Raw genomic sequence first — 8,789 nt, forward strand, 5'->3', positions numbered from 1 at the left:
TGAAGATAATGAAAATCCTCCTTTTTTAAAACCTAGTACTTGAGATTGGCAAACAATAAATAGTTGTGTATAATTGGGCATTATATTGCCAGAGGAAGTATACTTTGTTAAATCAGCTCCATTTCTTCGTTAAACAATCAAATTTTTCCAAAGAGTGATGTATGACATATCTAATATTGTGTTTTTTTTTGAACACCCACACCTCTGAATTAAGTATGCACATGTATTATTATTGTTATTGTTGTTGTTACTATGTTGGAAAACAAACAAACAAACAAACACAATGATATTCCTATTAATCTCTACCAGCTTTACTTGTCAGTTGCATTTCTGGTATGTTCTGGATTCCTGTTCCAAGGACCTTTTACTCTGGGTTGAAAACAAGGCTTATTGTCGAAGGTAGTCACTTGGACCAGACATAGTTCACCTTTGGTTAACCCATTCAGACTCTTCCAAGCAACTTCCTTACCTTTTATGTGTGAAGAGATGTGATCCAAAGGATTTGCTTCATGATTTTCCCAAGTACAAAAGTGAGGCTGATTAGTCTGAAGTTTCCTGTCACCCTTTTCCCCATTTTTGAAGTTAGCATAGCATTTACCTTCCTGTAGTCATTAGAGACCTCCATCAGACTTCTCAACTTTTAAAAGAATACAGTGGCATGCCAACTCTCAGCATGCTCAGTACAGCCAAATTGGGTCCCATGGATATTTTGGTTGTGTTCTTACGAGCCATACCCAAAACAGCCTTCATCCACCACTGGCCCTCCTCTTTCTTGAAACTTTTTGCTAAGCACAAAGTTCAGGGAGAACTTGCAGGTGAAGACTGAGGTTAAGAAATATGAGAGGCCATCACTTCTATCTGTGTCCTCTGCCACTAAATCACCCATCTCTTTCAGCAATCGGCCCACATTTTCCTTGCTTACCATTTTGAACCAATACAACAGCAGAAGCTGTAGTTGTCCTTGATGATATCTCTTACAAGCCTCAAGTACAGCTACGTTCTGACTTTGCTGACATCATCCCTTGGTGACCAGGCAATATTTCTGAACTGGTTCTTTGGGCCTGTGCCTTCTTCCCATTGCTGTATGCTGTGTTTTTGGGCTGGAGTTCTGCCATTAGTTCCCTGCTTAGTCAGGTATATCTTCTAACAAGTCTGCTTGTTGGCTAGTGCATCAAAGTGACTGTTCTTGTGCTTGAAGATGCTGTCCTTAAAGGCCTGCTAGCTTACCTGTGCTACTTTGCCTATTAGAGCTACCTCCTAGGGATTCCACATACCTGCTCCCACTGAATAAACCCAGCCTTGTTCACCTGAAGTTCTAGGTCTGTACTCTGCTTCTTGTTTGCCTCTCTCTCTGCAAGATCACAACTTTTGATCTTGACTATGACTACTTTGAGGTCACTACAGTCAAAACTGTCTTTGATTATCACCTCCCCTGACAGTTCCTCCTTGTTTTTTACATGAAGTATGTAATACTTGCACTGTGATCCCTGACATCTCTCTTGTTCCCCTCCTCCTCCACCCTCTGCTTTTCAACAGGGTCCAACACTTGTTTACACTGCTGTGGGTCATTCTCTCCCTTCCCTGTTGTTTCTAGTTTACATCTCTCCTCATCAGGACAAAGGGATCCCTTTGGGCAAAGGGATTTTGTCTTGCTGTGTCAGATGGTGTTCACATTTTGAACACAAACACTGCTGGGTACCTTCAAGACCAGCATCCATGTTTCAAAGTATGACAAAAGAGGGCTGTCTTTCTCCCCAAACACACTCTTTGTTCCCCAGACTCAGGTTTTCCTCTCCACTCTCTTCACATGCTTTCACAAGCCTGTGGATAATCTATTAGCTCATGTACTTGTATACCAATGAGTGTTTTAGAGGTTCATCACCCTTCATCTGGCCTACAGAGAATAGATGTCTGAATAGACAACCCTGGTAAGAAATCTTCTCTGCTACAAGCATTGTATCTTAATTGTGATATCCTCTGTTCAGTCCCTGGTGTAGGCTGGGGAAGACAGCTATTTCACGTTTATATTCTAGTTAATTTATCTGTGCACACCTTTTTTTCTTGACCTTTCTTAATTCCTGGGAATTTGATAGGTTTCTTGGTCTTAGTAACAAACACAATCCTCTTACACAGCTTCTAAAATTTTCAATAAAATTGATTTTTTTGTTCTTTTGAAAACATTGATAGTCATGTCAGGTTACTATCTTGGACTTCACAAAATAAAATCTTTGGGCCATGGAAGAGAGTCTGAAAACTTTCTGGTGGAAAAAAAAAAAAAAAAAAAAAGGAACATTCAGCTAATGTAGTGTTAGATCTAGAATGCAATATTTATTTTTCATTGCAAGCAATCTGTGCTTACATAAAAGCCTTATCCTCCTTTTATTTATTTTTTTTTTTAATTTTTGTTTTTGTTTTTGTTTTTGTTTGTTTGTTTGTTTGATTTCTGTCTGGTCTCCCAGAGGAAAGCCATAGCATCTGGATGTTTTAAACTAAGACATCTTTATACTGCTTGGTAGCAGAAGTTTTATGATGAATGTGAATATGAAGTACCTACTAGAAGATACCTAGAGTTCATAATAAACAATGTATTACATTAATATTTTAATGACATAAAATTGATTTCTTTAGAAATGATCATACAATGTTGAAAAAAAAAAAAACTTTGGCATTAGGAAAGAAGGGTTCAATGAACCTTCTGCTACATATATGATGATTTTTACAGGATTTTTTGAAATGCTCTCTCCCCCTCTTCACTTCAAAGGCAAAAAAAAAAAAAAAAAAAAAAAGGTAAAATCATGAATGAGAACTACCTCATCATTTGACATTTGAAGTTGAACAGTGTTTCACAACAAGAGCAGACAGCCTCTGTGCCAGAATGAGAGCTCAATTCCTGTTGCATGAAACAAGGATTCAGGTCAATGGCTACTGAGCCAGAAGAACTGTTCTCAATTAGGCTGGGATGGGCAAAGGATGGGGCTCACAGCATGACAGTACTGTGGGTTTCCTTCCTGAAGGTTTGGGGACCTGTGCTCTAACAGCTTGTACCTGCCTCAATCATCCTAGAGATTCAACCATGCTTCCTCTTCCCTTTTTCCCACCTGCCTCACCTCTATAAAAATACATATCTTTGGCTACATTTTCTGCTAAATCTTGGCTTTACTAATATGCCACTAGCATTCAGTTCTCTCAATACTGTCTGCTCTCTCACAGTCAAACTGGAAAACATCATTGTTGTGTACTAAACTGGCACACATTGTCCTTGATAAAAGATTATCCAGGAAGTAATAGAACCACAGTCTCTCTCTCCCAAATGATCGTTTCCCCTTTGCAACTACTCTTTCTGGGTGAAAACCAGCTCTCTCAGGAGTGCCATCTTCCAAATGCTAACTGTATGCTCTTTGAATTAAAGGAGCTCAGAATCAATCCTTCCTCCCACCCCCCAAATTCCTGCGTAAGGCAAATTATCTGAGGTTTTGGTTTTGTCTTGTTTTGCTTTTCTTCTGTCCTAAGTCCACTAGCCTGGGTCACTGGCAATTAATATGACAGCTACTATGGACAAACAAGCCTACAGAAAGAGAAAGAAAGAGAAAGAAGCATGTTTCACCGGTTGCTTCAAAGACTTGTTGGACGGTGCAGGGGAGGGGAAAGAAGGCAAATATGTATGCTACCGTGTTTGTGAGAAAGAAACTAATGATATATATAATTCCTCCATTCTGTGCAGGGAGGGCAAGGCCTGAATCAATATTGGCTTTAGGTTAACTGAGCAGATGTTTCTCGTGGATTTCTTTAGTTGAGGACTGGCCAGTATGCTGTTGCTTGATTTAATGCAAGGAACTCTTTCATACCTGCAGATAATATCTGTGCATTTACAACAGCAAGAAAAGGACTGGGCTGCATTTCCCCCTTCACTACCCTGTCATGTGAGAAGTCTGCCCTTCATTTTGACTTGCTCTGTCATAAAAGCTCCCTACAAGGACAATGTGGTTTCTGTCATTTGACAACAGTAAAACCGTAAGAAATGTAAATAGCACCATCAAACTTCAGAAAGTGTCAGGAAGCAAACGAGACGTAGATACATTGCAAAACTATTTGAACGCCTGACCTCATTCACTATCACATTGCTATTACATTCACTTTCAACAACAGCCTGGAATTGCAGCCCACCTACATTTACTTCAGCCTCAAAGCACCCCTTACACATGCAGAATCAAGTGAGCTGTGCTTGGTGCAATAGGGATTTAGGCTGACTGACATTTAGGAAATGGATTCATAAGACATTTATAAAGTATCTTGCCCTCCACATAAGGAGATGTAGGCAGACTATTTTTACATGAGAGGATGAAAAGCTCACAGTAGCAATTTTCACTTTCTGTTACAGCAGTTTAGGCGTAGGTAACCCCACAAAATCCATTTGAATTTAGTTTCCTTTTTATGCCTCAGAGCAAGTTTTCTTTTACACAATGAAAGCTGTAGCTGTGTGTTGCAACCCTTACAGTCCTTTTCCAGCAGGATTAAGTGTTCTCTTCATGCAAAACTCAAAATGGGGCCAAAAAAACTGAGAGGAACACCACTCCTAAGAGCTGTGCCCGATGCAGCATTTCTGCACTATTTGTTGTGCTGTTAAAAAATCACTTCAGACAGGTTCCTCTATAGTGAGCCTCCTCTTGTTGCTGGATGCAATACCAGCTTCATCCAAGATACCTGTTAAAAGTGGAGAAAGTAACTCCAAAGCTAGAACTCATAACTGAGTTTGAGTTAAGTTAATGAGCACAGATTTGGCTGTAGATGGATCAATTATTTAAACACGTTGTGGTTAACTGTCTGTAGTATGAGAAATGCTTTAGAAGTTTAAAAGTTTCCTTTTTTGTTTTATTTTGTTTTGTTTTGTTCTACAAACTCTCCATCAGCCAGACCTGAAGCCCAGTAAAACCCATAGGTTTCTTCAGCAGACTGCTGATTACACTCTGAATGCAGGCAGGTTTCTGTCTAGGGCAGTGAAATTTCTAGACCCACTCTGTTCACATGGGATCTATGAAATGGGGTTAAAGGAGGAAAGAAGGAGTTCTCCACTGGCATTTTCCCATGCAATATACCTGATCCCAGCTGTGGGAAGAAGCTATAATGCTGTGACATCATTCACCCACGTCACACTGTGTCAGCCTGCTGACACATCATCCTTCTTCAGCTGTGTATTTTGCAATTATGTCTCTCAGTTGTCTTTTCAGGTAGGAAGCAATAGGTAATTTCAGATTTAACAGCCTTTCCCAAACTGTTGCAATGAGCAATGAAAAAACTCATTAAAACCAGTCAGCCTGTTTCTCCCCACACAAACATATACACACACTGGTGTGCCTCCCCATAGCATAGCTTTCTCTTCCCGTTTCAGTGAATTAATCCTTTTGTTTTTCTCTTCTTATCAGGTGGACTGATAAGTTATATTTACTCTGATCCAACTCAAAACATGATTCAAACATGAATCTGAAGGCAGAATAATCCCTGGTGGCAAAAAAGAAATACATTTAGACTCCCCTCCCCTCATAAAAATGGAGTAATGGTTTCAGGTTACTCTCAATGGATGCCATGTTTTGGAGGAGAAAACAAAAACAAAAACAAACAAACAAACAAACAAACAAAAACCTTTTCCATAAACATATTTCATTTTTTAGAGAAAAAAAAAAAAGAGAGAGAGAAAATAGTTTCAACAGAACTCTGTTTGTTGTATTTCTTTTATCTTATTCTTTAAAGAATAAGCAAACAGCTATTCTTCAACAATGCACCCCCCCTTTGTTTCTGTTAATTTTCTATTATTTTACAAGAATGTAGTTATTGTGTGTATATATATTGTAGTATATTTAAAGTATAGTATTTTGAACAGAAAGAAGAAATTAAATGAATCTATGAACCATACTAAAACTCTTTGGTAAGATTTCAGCAAAAATTTGGAAGGGGAAAAAAATGGACACCTTCCAGGTTTTTCACTTAAAAAAATATGCTGACTTTCTTGAAAAGGTTTAGCCTGCTTTCTGATCAATTGCCTCTTAAAAATTTCAGAAAAGGGACAACCTTTAAGTTATTACTCTAACAATGAACAAAAACGGTAAAAAAAAAAATATATCAATGCTCCTTGAAAAACAAAACATAACAAACAAACAAACAAACCAAAACCTTATGACCATTGAAAACAGAGGAATGTAACTAAAATAACCATTTTGGTAGCCTTCTGTTTCTCTAATCCACATCTGTTGGTTCTATGGAATGTAGTGGGTAAAGGTTTTATTTTCTACTGTCTTAGCGCATTGGCTTTGCTGGACTATCTATTCTACAGTGTAAAACAAAGCTTTGCTTCAGGTAATTTATCATCTTTCCTAGTGTGTATGCAGGCTCCTGGTGCTTCTGCATGCTTGGTTAGTGTGACATATTCCCACAGCTTTTGGAAATCTCCCAGCAAGAAGATACAATAAAGATGTGATTCCCATTTTAATCCCTCTGTACAAAGACAAAACCTCAACAGGTCTCTTTACTTGGTAAAAGGAATTGCAGGACCCTTCTGTCCTGGGAATTCTGTTTTCTGGAAGCTGGTTTGCAAATGCAAAGGCATTGTTGATTCTGCCCAGGATGTACTCACATCAATAAGATTTAAGCAGATCCGTATAGAGTCAACAGAGCCCACTGCTCTCTACTGTTAACTACAAAAATGTTTAGATGTAGCATGAACATCCCTCAATCAATCATGTTCCATCATGATGGATCACTATCCATCATTTATCAGCAGTCCTGGCTATCGGGGGAGGTCCCAGTTGACTGGCAGCTAGCAAACATGACACCCATCTACAAGAAGGGCCAGAGGGCAGACCCAGGAAACTACAGGTCTGTCAGTTTGACCTCAGTACCAGGGAAGCTCATGGAGCAGATTCTCTTGAGAGTCATCATGCAGCACTTGCAGGGCAAGCAGGCGATCAGGCCCAGTCAGCATGGGTTTATGAAAGGCAGGTCCTGCTTGGTGAACCTGATCTCCTTCTATGACCAAGTGACACGCTGGGTGGATGAGGGAAAGGCTGTGGATGTGGTCTACCTTGACTTCAGCAAGGCTTTTGACACCGTCTCCCACAGCATTCTCCTCAAGAAACTGGCTGCTCTTGGCTTGGACTGGCGCACACTTTGTTGGGTTAGAAACTGGCTGGATAGCTGGGCCCAAAGAGTCATGGTAAATGGAGTCAAGTCCAGTTGGAGGCCAGTCACTAGTGGCGTTCCCCAGGGCTCAGTGCTGGGGCCAGTCCTCTTTAATATCTTCATTGATGATCTGGACGAGGGCATTGAGTGCACCCTCAGTAAGTTTGCAGATGACACCAAGCTATGTGCATGTGTCGATCTGCTCGAGGGTAGGAAGGCTCTGCAGGAGGATCTGGATAGGCTGCACCAATGGGCTGAGGTTAACTGCATGAAGTTCAACAAGGCCAAGTGCCGGGTCCTGCACCTGGGGCGCAACAACCCCAAGCAGAGCTACAGGCTGGGAGATGAGTGGTTGGAGAGCTGCCAGGCAGAGAAGGACCTGGGAGTGATGGTGGACAGTCGACTGAATATGAGCCAGCAGTGTGCTCAGGTGGCCAAGAAGGCCAAGAGCATCCTGGCTTGCATAAGAAACAGTGTGGCCAGCAGGGCTAGGGAGGTGATCGTCCCCCTGTACTCGGCTCTGGTGAGGCCGCACCTTGAGTACTGTGTTCAGTTTTGGGCCCCTCGCTACAAGAAGGACACCGAGGTGCTTGAGTGGGTCCAGAGAAGGGCGACGAAGCTGGTGAGGGGCCTGGAGAACAAGTCCTACGAGGAGCGGCTGAAGGAGCTGGGCTTGTTCAGCCTGGAGAAGAAGAGGCTCAGGAGCGACCTTATTGTTCTTTACAGATACCTTAAAGGAGGCTGTAGCGAGGTGGGGATTGGTCTATTCTCCCATGTGCCCGGTGACAGGATGAGGGAGAATGGGCTTAAGTTGCACCAGGGGAGGTTTAGGTTAGATTTTAGGAAGAACTTCTTTACTGAAAGGGTTGTTAGACATTGGAACGGGCTGCCCAGGGAAGTGGTGGAGTCACCATCCCTGGAAGTCTTTAAAAGACGTTTAGATGTAGAGCTTAGGGATATGGTTTAGTGGGGACTGTTAACGTTAGGTCAGAGGTTGGACTCAATGATCTTGAGGTCTCTTCCAACCTAGAAATTCTGTGATTCCGTGATTCTGTGATTCTGTTCTCCCATGCCCTGCCTGCATCCAATTCTTTCAGAACAGCTTGTGGCTTTCAAAGTCAGAGTAGTTATCCCAAGTGGAAACCCTAAACCAAAGTGGGATTCTGCAAAATAAATAATTAAATAAAGAAACAAAAACACCACCACCAAAAAAAAAATAAAAAATCCATAAAATAAAACCCCAACCCACATGCAGTAGCTATGATTCCTCACTTGAAGAAATATGTTATGCTTTAAAAATATACAGCCAACTCAAGGGCTGGTCCTGGACAGCTTCCAAAGATACTGGATGCTATTTTTAAAGCAGTTCCTTCCCCACTGCTGTGTCACAGGACACTTCAATGTTGATCTCAGGCCTGTGAATAATTGATGAGAAATCACACAGCTTTTAAGAAAACCACACCCCTGGAGAAAAGCTGTTTCCTGAATGTCCATTATTCTTGCGTTCAAGTACGTATTGAACAGTTTTGAGACTCAGCACTTTTCTTTATCCTTCACCCCCCCACACACACCCCTGCAGAAACAATCCTTACAATATGGGATTGCAAAACAGATTTTTT

Source organism: Anas acuta, chromosome Z (genome assembly GCF_963932015.1).
Source record: "Anas acuta chromosome Z, bAnaAcu1.1, whole genome shotgun sequence".
NCBI classification, from domain to species: Eukaryota; Metazoa; Chordata; class Aves; order Anseriformes; family Anatidae; genus Anas; species Anas acuta.